Below are 13,437 nucleotides of genomic sequence, written 5' to 3' on the forward strand. Positions count from 1 at the left end.
ACGGTAATTCAAACAACACACGCCTTAATAAAATAACACACTCGGCAATTAAACAAACACAAAAAATTTAAATAGTCCCTAGCTATCATTGAATTGTGGGTTCGGTCCTCTGGGCGACTCTCACAGTTGCATTTCTTCACTGACATAACTAATTTTACCATAACTACGCTGGTTAAATTCCTGCTTCCCCTACATTATCAGATCCAGAATCTATCAAACTACTCATCATTTGGAACGATTAGTGAAACGTAAAAATCCCCAAATAAAATGGAAAATAAAACACTTTTCCCCATAAATAAATTTACCCATATTTACAATTAAAGCCACTCAGACTTGTTACAAAGGAAAGACTCTGCACTTTGCTTAGGCACATTTACATTTAAATAAAATTGAATCCCTGACATTTTATAGCTATAGGTTTTTTTACAAAAAAATCCCGTAGGCTACTCCAACGTCATGCATAAAGAATGGAGCTACTCAGCCTCATATCCCTGGATACACCTTCGTCAGCTCAGGTGGTCCATCTTGCAGGTTTAGTACCGGCTCGTCTCCACTGTGACGGTCGCTGGTTCCATCGTCCTTGGCAAATGGTAACTCTTCAGTTATCTAGGCACAGAATATGCACAGGTTACGCACGTCAGCTTCACCACGCACAACCCGGCGTGACCTTTGATTAGCAAGTCCCGAATCATAGAGTATTGATACAAGGTACTGTATTACGATACGACCCGCACAAGGGTATCCCCGACTCAACTCTGAGTTCACTCTGTATCTTATTGGAACAGTTCATTTATTACTATGCGTCCCCGCAGTCATCTCGGGTAAGCGTTGGAGTAATAATAATAAAAAAAAAAGATTTACGAGTTTACACAATATGTTCAAAACTCGACACGGTTTGATCACTCACTCGTATGTTAACTCTAGAGCACAAACCATAATTTGGTAGTACATAAACACAAACCCTCGTAAAATTTACGACTATTTATTTCCATGATGATAAAATGTAATATAAGAAGCATGTATTAACATGCAAGTTATTTCACAGAGTGTTAACTTCTAGTTTTTCAAGTCCCTGTTATCTCATTTACAGCAGTTAGTTCAAAGATTTGCTCTATGTTCCTTGCGATACTCGCGGTGACATTCGCTGCAGTATGTTGTCATTCGTCTTTTCTGAGCAGGACAGATGTGAAAAATAGTTCTTTTGCCAGTAATAACCAATCCAACTACCACTACCACTTAGAATACCTTGTATAATTTCTCGTAGATGTGTTTGTGAACTCGGTGTTTTCAGTCCCTTCGCCATCCATGGCTTGGTGAGTTCTTCACTTAGACTATGGGAAAGTCTTTTCTCGGCAACTTGCGGCCAAACTAACGGCACGCATTACTTACCAGTATGTGTATAACAAGTCCTGTGGTTCTAAATACTTATTTCATTCAGAATAGTGCTGTAATGTAACTTTTTTACAGAGCTTACCTTTCCATGTTTAGCATACGTAGTCACAAATCGTCGTAAATTTACGACGCAACAGTCTTTAATTTGAAATCAACATACTCACTCTAACAATGCACGCACACTGACGAAGCTCGCGGTATTGTAGGAAGCTACTGAGTAGGACAGTAACGTGGCGTGAAAAGCCTAGCAGCTAGAGCCGTGCTGCCAAGCATGCGTCGTAAAATTTACGAGCGTTTGTGTTCTAGGGTTAGTGAAGCACACAATTCACTTAAATTAAGCAGCATTTAGCAGTTTTTAAGTACAATATTTCACTAGACGAAGGAAAACTGGGAGCTCACCTAAGCATAGGTCCGCACCTCGTGAGAAGAAAGATCCAAGTGTCTGGGGTGACGCTTCTACAGCCTTATAACAACTAATATCCTCTCTCAAAACTCGCATACAGCCTGTTCTCAGCCTAACAGAGGAAAAGTAGTGCGATAATTAGGTGACCAGTATCCTCCTAATGTAAATGAGACATATCCGCACGAAATCCGATCGTGGGATTACTAGTAATATCAATCAGGTGCGAATAGGTGAGCCAGATGACCTCCAGTACATTTCCGTCGTCACGTAACCAACTATTCCTTCTTTTAGCAGTAGATTATTACCAGAAAGGTCAGCACACAATCTAAATAAATTCTCCAAATACGACCAGCTCTTCTGGATCAAAGGGCAATGCAGGAATATGAATTTCATTAATTCTTTCGGCGTAGATGATCAGGTAGGCCATGCTGATTTAAAGATGGCTCCCATATTTCGATTCAAAAAACTTTACCTCTCCCACTCGCATACAGCATGGATATTGGTGATTCCTTGGCTCGGCCCCAACCGTAGCGTCACAAGCTTTTAACTCCCGCGAGATAGCCGCTGGACAAAGAAAATCTTGCGCAACTAGATCGTAAATAAAGAAAGATTTAGGAATAAAATTTATAGGATTGTTTTATCTCTTGCCCGGATATTGAGAATTATTTAAGTTTGTCTTCTCAAAAAAGGCATTACGTCTGTGACTTAGATTATCAGTCTCGACCATAGGTCCTCTGTTCTTGTCCCTATCGGGTACAGTACCACTTTTGAAATTTCTGCCAGAGCTGGGAAACAAACCCGTGCCTCCGCGGGAGAGGTTGCACCTAATCACACTAACAACTACACTACAGAGACGGGCATTCTTATTATTACTATTACTATTACACAACTTACATATATACATCCTCATCAAAGACTGTTATTCCTTTCAGCGTTTAGTCAGCAAGCCTGTGTGAATTTACTAACCGCCTCCAAAATCCTCAATTTGTAGATAGTTCTATAGCCTCATTTATTTCTATACCACTTATGTTTAAATCGTTAAAAACTGAGTCTAACCATCGTCGTCTTGGTCTCTCTCTACTTCTCTTACCCACCATAATGGCGTCCATTACTCTCCTAGGTAATCTATCCTCCTCCATTCGCCTCACATGACCAACCACAGTAGCTGGTTTATTCGTACAGCTTCATCCATCGACTTCATTCCTAATTTAGCCTCCATTTCCTCGTTATGAGTACCTTACTGCCATTGTACCAATCTGCTTTTATCAGCAATCATTCTTGCTACTTTCATCTCTGTTACTTCAAACTTATGAATGAGATATCCTGAGTCCACCCAGCTTGGCAAAGTTGGTCTGAAAACAGACCGGTGTAAAGAGAGTTTCTGTACCGGGGATACACCCTCTTCGTTCATTTAAAGTGAGCACCTTTCAGAAGGCCATCTGTAATTTGAACAGTAAACTGTGTAGCTGAAGAAGTTTAGAACTTTATCGTCATGTGTCTCTAGTGTCTACTTATGTGCCCCCTCTGGTGAGAGGATGGACAATTTTTTAAAGATAATTTTGGTATTTATTAGTTAGCTCAACTGTAATGTTTATAAATTCTTTTTGTGCTCTTAGGTTACCAGCACTTCTAACCTTTCATTCTACTTCAAATTTTTCGGCCAATCAGGAATTTTGGATATTTATTTTATTAAATAAACCAATGGGAATTGTGGGTGTGTACAGGGCTTCGGCCAAGAGAGTTCTCGACTTCCCCTCCGCTGAAAAGATTATTAGTACTATGCTGATAAAATATAAAACCGTATTTAATAGCAATTGCATTTCCGGCTAGATTCCAGCTGTTACTGACTTAGAGGCCGCCAGAAAACCCGTTAGCAGCTGCATTGAATTTTCGCCCCCAAACTTAACATTAAAAATCCTTTAGACCTAGCAGAAAAACCGCTCAATTGGCTACACTGGGTCACACAACGCCAGTCTGGGAGAGAGGCAAGGCGCTCCTGGCGCCACCAACTCATGCCGCATCGTCTTGACAAGTGCTACCGTAGAGTAGTTGAAACGTCGACATACTTAATATATCAACACGACTTAATGTCCCGGAAGAACATCAAAGCTTGCCAGTTGACATCTATCGTGGAAACCTGCACCAGCACAATGTTAATAGAGAAAACGGATTATTGTTGTCAAAACATAGTCAGGATATTTATCGTGAACACAAGAAAACTTATAGCCTCTTCTAAAGAACTCTGCTGTCTTACAGGTAATCAAACATACTTACTATGCAAATCAGATTACTATTAGTATGTGTTCCGCGTTCAAACAAGTAATAGGGATAAGGCAGTTTCCGTTTGAGGTATGAAATATACGCTCAGGAATATCACTGGGTAGGCCGAATTTACGCAGTTTTGCAGCAATGATTCGTTGATTAGAGTGTCCGGCTGTTGTTGGGGTGGAATTGAGTTCGACTACGAGCCCTCTCGAGTTCATCTTCTGAGCACGGCTCACAATCCTGGAACAATATAATCGAGGTACTTGCAGATACATACGGTACAGTCGGACAATCTACCAAAATCCGAGAATCAATGCTATATAAAGGTGTTTTCGTTTGGAAGTTATTTAAATTGGCACTGACCTACGATTGACGTAATAAACAGAGGACTGAATATAAAGTGAAGGAACTCATGTCATTAGGGATAAACAACGAACTTCTCCTAAATTTTGAATCAGAATGAGGAGACAAATGGATGACATGAAGTTTCTATAGAAAACTTAAATTCTATTATTGACAACCTTGACTTTTTATGCACCTTGAGCTTTCACGTGTACCGCTTTAATGCGAAGACAAATGTAACTTTTCAGAATAAATAAGTCAGAACAACCGCTCACAAAATTTCCCCACCCGACAGGCTATGCTATGTCTACAACAGTGCAGTTCAGAAAAATAATTATTTAGACTTCCCTATTCCTCTAGACCTCTTTTACAACAATTCACCATCTCTGTGAAAACTCTCTGAATAACTTGTAATGCTGACTTGAACCACAAAATGTATTTTAAACATTCTATATTAAGCCCTATCTCATAAATGTAATTACAAATGTTAGAACTAGAAGAAATGCAAATGCTGGGGCTGTACCCTAATTAAGGCCACGGCCGCTCCCTTCCAACTCCCAGTTCCTTCCTTAGATATGAAATTACGTTTTTTAATATTTTTATTTACTCTTTCTTGTAAAGATTAAATTAGATTAGATACGAAATATTGTTTCTTCCTTATTGCAAATGTAATATTAGAACAGTCCTGATATTACGTTATTACACTAGATTAGATACGAAATTATGTGTTTTATCTACTTTTTTCTTGTAAGGATTAGATATGAAATATTGTTTCTTTCCCATTGTAAATATATTAGAATAATTTAGATATTGGGTTATTAGACTAATTCGAAACATCGAAAAATAAACACATGTAAACAAATAACAGTGTAATTTAAAAAATAAATAAATAAACACCCGGATCTTCTCAACAATGTCACCCTCCTCCATGACAATGCCAAGCCGCATCAGCAGAGGCTGCACGGAGGCAATTTGAGCGCTGGCAGTGGGAGCACTGGAACAGCCGCCATATTCACCGAATCTGTCTCCGTACAATTTTGACATCCCCAAAGTGAAAGAACTATTGCGTGCGAGATGGCTTGGGACACGAGATAACATTGCCAACGTGTGAAACATGAGACTGCAAAATTTACAAATGATGGTGTGACTGGTATCAGACGTCTTCCGCATCGCTGGCAGCAAGTTGTGGACAATCTTGGGGAGTACTTTGAGCGTTTATCATAAATGTTGCAGTACTCTCTGAGAATAAACATACCGATCTCAGTAGCTACAGTCGCTTAAGTGCGGCCATTATACGGTATTCGGAGAATAGTGGGTTCGAAACCCACTGTCGGCAGTTCTAAAGATGGTTTTCTGTGGTTTTCCATTTTAACACCAGGTAAATGCTTGGGCTGTACCTTAATTAAGGCCACGGCCACTTTCTTCCAACTCCCAGCCCTTTCCTCTCCCATCGTCGCCATAAGACCTATCTGTGCGACGTAAAGCAACTTGGGAAAAAAGAGAATAAACATTAAGACTCTCATGACTGACACTTTCTTCCTAAACCTGACAAGCCCACTCGGCATTATTCATACATTCCACAGCACCTTACGCTTCCCACTCGCATCTATATTTTTCGTTTGTCTGGCAGACACCTCATTCGTCCGGAAAAAATACATGTTCATAAAAAACAGAACACCTTGAAAAACTAGAGAGAGGAAGTTCATATTCACAGGACATGTTCATTAGTATGTTCTGCAGAAACGATTAGCATTTCAGTCACCTAGGTTCAGCATGTGTCTGTTGCCTAGTAGGCACTGGGTCCTCCATGGACACTGATACCTTGTTCCATGCGTGATGGCATCGACGCGAATGGCGTCCTGGGGTATAGCCATCCATGGCGCATTCATCCGGTTCCAAAGCTCATCTTTGGTGGTTGGCATTGGGTCACACCTCCGCACCCGTCGTTTCACCATATCCCACACATTTTCGATTAGCGACAAGTCCGGTGATCGGGCGGCCCAGGTCAACAGTCTGACATCCTGTGACAACAAGGCACGTGTTCGTGCAGCAACATGTGTTCGCGCATTGTCCTTCTGAAACATGGCGTCTGGGGTGTCGTGCAGAAAGGGTATGGCTACGGGTATCAGGATGTCATTCACATAGGTAAAACTGGTCACAGTGCCCTGGACACGCACCAACTGTGATTTTTGGTTGTACCCAATAGCACCCCACACCATAAGGCCTTGAGTTGGTGCTGTATGTCTTGTGCGAATGCAGAAAATGTGATGCCACTCCCCCTGTCTGCGTCGAACCAAAATGCGGCCATCATTTTCAAACAAACAGGACCTGGATTCGTCCGAAAACACTATCTGCTGCCATTCCCGTCCCCAGTGACGTAATTCCATACAGCATTGCAGTCTAGCATGTTTATGCACATTAGTCAAAGGTGGGCGGAGAAGTGGATGACACGCCGGTAACCCAGACCGTAATCAACGGCGATGGACTGTCACTTCTGATAGTGTACGATATGTTACACTGTTCCACTGTTGCGCCAGAGGCGAAGAGGGCGGAGATCTTTCCTGCAATGCTATTCGGATGTGGTATCGATCTTCTCTCGGAGGTTGGTCTAGATGATGTGACTAGACCGATCTCATCGTGTTCTATGGCCTTCTGTGAACTATACACCCGTTGCACTGCCGAACACTTCATCCCACATGAGCAGCAATTTCCCGGATGGATTCATCACGTTCTCTCATGTCAATAATGGGCACTCTTTCGAACTCACTTATTTGGCGGTATGGTTTTCGCATACGTCTGCCAGGCATCATGCACTTCTGCTGAAGTCACACTAATTCATTACCTTCGGTTTATAGCGACAACGAGAGCCGCAGGGACATTTTACCAGTCAGTGGTGGTGCGCCGAGATATCGATGTGGACCTTGAATATGAGGGTCGAGCTAGTTCAAATGCTAATCATTTCTTCAGAACATACTATTGCACATATCCTGTGAATATGAACTTCCTATCTCTAGTCTTTCAAGGTGTTCTGGTTTTTATGAACAGAGTGTACTTACCATGACCTATGCTCCGAAGCTCGTATATTTTGAGGAATTGATCAGACTTCATTAATTTTCAAAACTACATATTTCGCTTGCTAGCAGTTTAACGGCACACAGCACATACAGGATTTCTGCAACGATGTCGACATAATCATTACACGCGTTCTCACTTTACACGTTTTCGCTATAACGCGATTTTTCAAAAACATATAAAATATTTTTAAAAACATACAAGTTAGGTTGCAAATTTACAATCACCATGTGAATTGTTTCATAAACGCGTGTATGGTTTGTAGTCAGTCTCAAAGGCAGCGCTGAGTAGCTGTATTGCGTTTTCTTAGTGTTGACTGGTGGCATGTGGTCAGTATTAGGGAGAGCATTGAGTTAGAAGGCTGTGTTTTATTGTTTCTGAAAATGTTATGGAGAAAATAAAAGGTGATCAAAATGCTTCCAAAATCAAACAGCGAAGGAAATGAATAACACTTGAAGAAAATCTAGAAGATAAAGCGATATGAACGCAATGTAGAGAATGTAAGATATACCGGAATCTCAGAATGAACCCTGAGAAGCATAAGAAGTCAAGCAGAAAATTAAAAGTGCTGAAAAACTGCGACCAGAGTAACGTCATCCAAGATAACACAAATAAGGGCGCCAATTATGGATAGAATGGAATGAATGTTGACCCAATGGATTGAACATCAAACTAAACGTTCCATCCTGATATCCACCATGGTTATTCAGGGTAAAACAAAACACTGTTTTAAAGAACTGAAATCATCCTGTTAAACAGCTTACAACAAGACAAATGGATAACTTTTAAAATCACATTTATAATGCAATCAAAATTACTGAAGGGAATGACCCTAATAAGGACGGAAGAGTTGAAGCGAGATTCATAATTCTGTAACTTACTACACAGGGAGAAGAAGAATGCTAGCCCCCAGCTGAGTCTCGACCATTTCATCAAAAACGGTAAACAATCCTCAAGTTGCTGTCCCAGGAACTTCAAAAGAACCAGAGATGGATAATACAGACTCACCAGACTCAGTCGTTTCATCATCAGACCGAAAACTCTCAATGTTACGTGCGTACATCGAGTTTCACACTGTACAAATGGCATGAATAAAAACTTGGGATTTTTTAAACACATGGAATTTTTATTTTTTTCCTTTAAATAGTTCCTATCGGCTACCTAACCCATATTACAATACATTCACTTTACGCGTGAAGTGATCGATACCTGTATGTCTTATGGCTTTGGGGGGGGGGGGTGATCTGAAATTTTGCATTATGGAAGTTAGTGTGGCGAAAGTTCAACCCTAGCAACCGTGCAGGCTGTGATATAAGGCAAGAAGGAATGCCCGGACAATGTTACCAAGCAACCGTGGAGTCTATGTCCTATAGCTGGTCCTCATCTTAAATCAGCAGCCGTTGATGGATGGCCATAACAAGGAGACATATTTATTATCATTTGATTTTCGCAAAGAGAAAACTTTCTTTCGTGGTAAAGTACTACGACTATGAATATAAAGGCTGTGCTTTAATTAATATATTCCTCCGTCATTTGCCTAGTTGTTGTTTGAGTGAACAGTCCATGGACTAGTTTGATGCAGTTCACCATGCCAGTTTATCCTGTGCTAACATTTTAATTTCTACGTAACTGATGCATCCTAAATCTGCTCTAATCTGCTTTTAATATTCATACTTTGGTCTACCCTACCGTTCTTACCGCCTACACGTCCCTCAAAAACCAGCTGAATAAGTCCTGGGTGTCTTAAGATGTGTCCTATCATTCTATATCCTCTCCTTGTCAAATTTAGCCAAATCAATCTCCTCTCACCAATTCTATTCAGTATCTCTTCATTCATGATTCGATCTATCCATCTTTCCTTCAGCATTCTTCTGTAACACCACATTTCAAAAGCTTATATTCTCCATGTTTCACTTCCATGCAATGCCACGCTCCAGACAAAAATCTTCAGAAACATCTTTCTAATTCGTATATTAATGTTCGAAGTGAGCAAATTTCTTTTCTTAAAAAAGGCCTTCCCTGACTGTGGTAGTCTGCACTGTATGTCATCCTTACATCTGCCATAGTTGGTTATTTTACTGCCCAAGTAACAATATTCATCTGCTTCCTTTAAGATTTCATTTCCTAATATCATATTACCTTCATCACCTGACTTCGTTCGACTGCACTCCATTACTTTTGTTTTGGACTTACTTATTTTCATCTTGCACTCCTTACCCAAGACTCCATCCATACCATTCAGTAATTTCCCCGCAAATCTCAGGGTTTTGATTTCTTCTCCTTGGATTGTTATTCCTTTTCCAAATTTCTCTTTGATTTCCCTTACTGCCTGTTCTAAATAAACACTGAAAAGGAGGGAGGACAAATTGCAGCCTTGTCTCAATCCTGTCTGGATTGCTGCTTCTTTTTCAAAGCCCTCGATTCTTATCACTGAAGACTGATTTCTTTTTTGCTAGTGGCTCTTACGTCGCATCGACGATGGGATAGGAAAGGCCAAAGAGTTGCAAGTGACCGTGGCATTAATTATGGTACAGCCCCAGCATTTGCCTGGTGTGAAAATGGGAAACTACGGAAAACCAAATTCAGGGCTGCCGACAGTGGGATTCGAACTCACTATCTCCTGGATGCAACCTCACAGCCGCGCGCCTAAGACTGATTTTATATAGTTTGTAGACAATTATTCGTTCTCGGTTTATTATCCCGACGACCTTCAGAATCTCAAATAGCTTGGTTCAATCAACATTATTGAACGCCTTTTCTAGATCTACGAATCCTGTGTACGTAGGCTTGTCCTTCTTTATTCCATCCTCTAAGATCAGACGTAAAGTCAGGATTGCTTCACGTATTCCTACATTTCATCTGAAGTCAAATTGATCTTCTCCCAACTGAGTTTCAACATGTCTTTCCATTCTTCTCTAAATAATTTGCCTAGTATGAAAAAGCTAAAGGAGCTCTAGGGGCTCTTAACTTGGGAGAGTTGTTTGGCGACCAAGGGGCCCTCAGCTGAATTCTGGCAGTACTTACACTTACTTGTGCGAGGCTCCTCTCTTTCATCTACCGGTATCCTATCCGACCTCCCTTGGTCAACTCTTGTTCTTTTCAGACCCCGACGGTATTAGGCACGTGAGGCCATTCGTGGCCCTAGTCTTTCTTTAGGCAATGCCTTCATGTTTTGAATTGTCAGCACCCTTACATTTTTCCCCTCTGATAGGATCGTTGCCCAGTTGCACTTCCTCTTAAAACGATAATCACCACCACCACCATTACTCTATCAGGCGGTCAATTATCACACGTGACAGTTCAGTCCGCACATTCACAGATCGTTCTGCCCGTGGGCTGATGCAGAGTAGGTCCCGGGCCACAAGTGGCCACGGCTTGTCCGTGGTCCGACAGCTCTGCACTCCGACCGGCCAACCGAGAAGAGGAGGCGAGGCAACGGCTCTGCCGTGGCTCTACGCTTCTGTATTCCCCACCGTCGGTTGTCCTGAGAATGGTTTTCTGTGATTTTACATTCTCCTGCACTAAGGCGAATGCTGGAACAGTTCGTAGTATAGGCCACGGTGCCAGCCCTCTCACCTTCTCCGCACCTGTCATTCTCCAATACAAATCTCTTGGCGTGAGAGACGGCGGAGCCTCGGCCCTCTGTCCGTTGCCGGTCGCGGATTGCTTCGCATTCCCGCTGAAACGCTGCTACCAACCTCATGACAGTTTTAAGAACAATAAAATTAACTGTAAAACATTCCTTTAACTTACTTTTAAGAGTATTCTGTAATCATAGTACCGAACATCTTAATGACGCCGGAGATTCTGAGCACTTGATTTTCAGCCTATTATGTTCGCAGACGTCTCGACAACAACACCTTAAAATATAATTCAGAAATTATAACACGACATTATAAATATTTCAGGCTATTTTTACTTCAATTTAGTTATAAAATCAATATCTCTAGCCATTTATTTACAATTGTCTCCCAAAATTTCAGATTTGCCCGTAACTAAACATTAAAAAACTCGCTCTTTTTCATTTCGTATTTCAAAACAGGTCATGGTTGAAGTGTGAATGAGATTGTGTCTGCGGCTTAGTTAGGTACTTTTTAAAGCTTTTTAGAAATAGGACCTATGTATTGATGTTTCATTATTGCTCTAAGAAACATATTAGTATATTATGTATATATTAACTGAGGTTTGTTTATATTTCATACTTAGAATTCATTAGGATGATGAATTGCATTATTTTTATCTATAGCATTATTTAGCTTTATTACTGTGTTTATAATTGCTCTAAATAATGTTCCAAATGTATTTCATTTAAGGTTTCAATATTTCTCATACTCAAGTTTGATGATCTTAATTATATGATGTTTACTGTAAGATATACAGTAAATGTAACTTAAATTATGTCATCTGTCTTTCTTTCCTTCTTTCTTCCTTATCCAGGGTTGGTTTTTGCTTCAGACCAGACTCAGCAAGGGATCCCACCTCTACCGCCTCAAGGCCAGTGTCCTGCAGTGTGAGATTTCGGGTTTGGGATACAACTGGGGAGAAGAACCAGTACCTCGCCCAGGGGACCTCACCTGCTATGCTGAACAAGGGCCTTCTGGGGGATGGGAATATTGGAAGGGATAGACAAGGAAGAGGGAAGTAAGCGGCCGTGGCCTTAAGTCAGGTGCGTCAGGCACCATCCCAGTATTTGCCTGGAGGAGAAGTGGGGAAACCACAGAAAAACCACTTCGAGGATGGCTGAGGCGGGAATCGAACTCTTCTCTACTTAGTTGACCTCCCGAGATTGAGTGGATCCCGTTCCAGCTCTCGTATCACTTTTGAAATTTTTTATGGGCATGTGACACGAATGCATCCAATAAGACTGACCAATCATTACCTTCCTTCAGCAGAAGAAAACCAAAGGGGCTTGGTTCACTGAGGTGAATAGAGAACTTTAAGAAGTGAGAATCACACATAATGACATCCAGGAGCGTGTGGCACTTAAAGAAGAAGCTTCAAGCTTTCCAGCGTTTCCTAGACAAACTAAAATTAAAAAAACTGAAAAAATTGGACGCAGGAGAGGAAAGAAAGACACCGAGAACACATGCGGAAGTACTAGGCAGACATCAAAGTCAGAAGTAGTCAGATGAAATGACGTAGTCCAAAGCTGGTCCATACGAAATGAATTAAATAAATAAATAAATAAATATATAAATAAATAAATAAATAAATAAATAAATAAATAAATAAATAAATAAATAAATCGATATAAAATACACATTTCCACTTAATAGTATTAAATTATATGTAGTTTAATTTTGACGTCTATTTCATTAAAATATACCAGGAGGTTCTTCAGATATTCAGCTACAGACTTGCGTTTATGCACTTTGTGTACCGATAGTGGTCTTTTACAATTTTAGTTCTTCAGCACTGGGCTGCACGGTTCATAGAAATCTGGAAGAATACGAATAATTGATGTAAATCCACTCTTGAAATACCATGGTCTCACTAAATTCAAATGCAGAAAGCGAACAGTGCTAGCTACAATCTCTCTTGCCGCCTTCTAGGAAGACAGGCATTTCAGATCACCCGCATGACAAATTGTGGCGAGCGTTCCACGAGTCATTGATAAACCATCCGGAGAAGGGAGCTAGACAAGACAACATATGAGAACCTGCCAGATGTTGCTGTGGAAGAAGAGAATGTAAGAAAAATATTAAATCGTAGAAATTCCTTGAATTAAATAATTGCCTGTCAGTAGTGTCATTGGTGTACGACACAATAATAGTTACCTGTCAAGGTTACTGCTTTGATGATTACTTGTAAAGTTGAGGTTATTCTATGGAGTCGGAAGTTATTACAAGGAGAAAGTTATGAGAAACGGAGTGAGAATATAATATATACTTTCACAGCAATGCTTAATATATAAATGATGTATAATTGTAAAAGGAGAGAGATACTGTAATAATATTAATTGT

The 13,437-nt window shown here is 40.6% G+C and overlaps 1 pseudogene; it reads right to left on the minus strand.

Annotated features, from left to right (window-relative positions):
• Positions 1-483: 483 nt before the first annotated feature.
• Positions 484-11,177, minus strand: LOC136874329 (uncharacterized; annotated as a pseudogene).
• Positions 11,178-13,437: the final 2,260 nt, after the last annotated feature.

This window comes from Anabrus simplex, chromosome 5, assembly GCF_040414725.1.
Source record: "Anabrus simplex isolate iqAnaSimp1 chromosome 5, ASM4041472v1, whole genome shotgun sequence".
NCBI classification, from domain to species: domain Eukaryota; kingdom Metazoa; phylum Arthropoda; class Insecta; order Orthoptera; family Tettigoniidae; genus Anabrus; species Anabrus simplex.